The following is a 1,852-nucleotide window of genomic DNA, read 5'->3' as shown; positions in this document are numbered from 1 at the left end:
GTAACTAAGAAGATTTTACCCATGATCATACCAGCATCATTTCAAGTGAGATGGGGACCTGACCACTGTCCAGATGCATTGGGTCAGGGTAAGGTAGCTGGCCCAAGGAATCCGGGTCCATAGATAAGCAAATGCTCTGGCATGGTTCCCATTAATTCAGAGTCTATCTCTTAGGACACTTGTGTAATGACATCACCAATATTTGCATCATTTGTGGTTTGAGACCAGATCTGTTTCATGTGTCTGCTCAAGTAGCCATTTCTGTGTATCTGGAGAGCAACAAGTTAATTGCTCTCTCCATCTCCGTATCCCACCGCTTTACAATGTACTTTCCCAGAGGGGCCTCACTCTGCTTCAGTGAGTTAAAGGTTAGGCACCATCGTTATGTTATTATCAGAGAGACATCCAAGTGCAACCAGACTTATTGTGTGATGAGCACATCACAGTTGCTTCCTTTATCAAATATTACCATTTTGAATTGCAAAGATGGCACTGAGCATCCATTATTCTCCTGACAGTATTTTTTTTCCCTTGTGGGTGTGTAACTTTGGGGATTTCTTCTTGGTCTTAGAATTATTGAAAATACGTTTAAAATTTCAGAAGAGAAACAAATTCTCCAGCTCTCACGATTGATCTTGAAACTTCTGTCAGTGGATGGACCCACTGTGGTGGGTCTGAACATACGGCAAATCAGCAGCTTATGATTCAAAATTCTGGGAGCGATTCCTCTCCTCACCTCCCATTCTCCTGCAGACCTTGCTTTGGGAAAGAGAAAGTTTGTAACCATTAATTTCACTATTGTGCAACTAGTACAAATAAAGACAACTTTGCATAAGTAATAAAATTGGGGTGGCTCAGAGGTTAAGAATACTCATTGCTCTCATAGACGACCTGAGTCCTACTCCTAGCACCCATGTGGCAGTTCACTAACGTCTGTAACTCCAAACTTAGGGGTTCCAACACCCCTTTTTGACCTCTGTGGGCACCGACCAGGCACACATGTGGTGCACATACATCCATGCAGACACAATACCAATACAGATAAAATAATAAAAGAATAAATCTTTAAAAAGAGAATAAAATTGGATCCAGGCATGGTGGTACATGCCTGTTAAATCTGCTCTTGGGAAGAAAGCTGAGCCAAAGGATCATGAATTCAAAACCACAGTGGACCTTACATTGTAAGGCTCCTCTCTCTTCTCTTCTCTTCTCTTCTCTTCTCTTCTCTTCTCTTCTCTTCTCTTCTCTTCTCTTCTCTTCTCTTCTCTTCTCTTCTCTCTCTCTCTCTCTCTCTCTCTCTCTCTCTCTCTCTCTCACACACACACACACACAAAGAATCATATATTGGATTGATTATTATGGAACTTGGATATATGGCTGCCATGAAATGATGTATCTTATCAAATGATGTCTGACATATAGAAAGGTAGGAATGAATGTGAACAGAAATTTAGTCTTTATATTGACTTAAGTCAATTGGTACTAAAAAGAATCCATAAACAGTATCAAGTACATGCTACACACACAGGATGGTGGTTGTGCCTGTAGTTAAACATACAGTATTGTATTTAGTCTCAATATTTGCTATCTAATATTGTATATCTAAATATTTGCTATTTACATATTTTATTTAGATAATTTCTAATTCTCAATTGTAATATAAATAAAAGACCACAGTAAATTTTTTCTGTGCTTTCTCTCTCATCTCTCTTCTCTTTTCTCTCATCTCTCTACTCTTTCTTCTGAGACAGTCTCACTATATAACCCAGGCTACTCTCACACTTGCATTCTTCCTGTCTCAGCTTCTGCCATGCTGACATAACTACAGATATATTAGCATTTTCACCTGGTT

The sequence above is a fragment of the Mus caroli genome, unplaced genomic scaffold (assembly GCF_978045245.1).
Source record: "Mus caroli unplaced genomic scaffold, Mus_caroli_1 scaffold_11, whole genome shotgun sequence".
Lineage (NCBI taxonomy): Eukaryota > Metazoa > Chordata > Mammalia > Rodentia > Muridae > Mus > Mus caroli.
The sequence above is the reverse complement of the archived record's forward strand: the minus strand, read 5'-3'. Positions refer to the sequence as shown.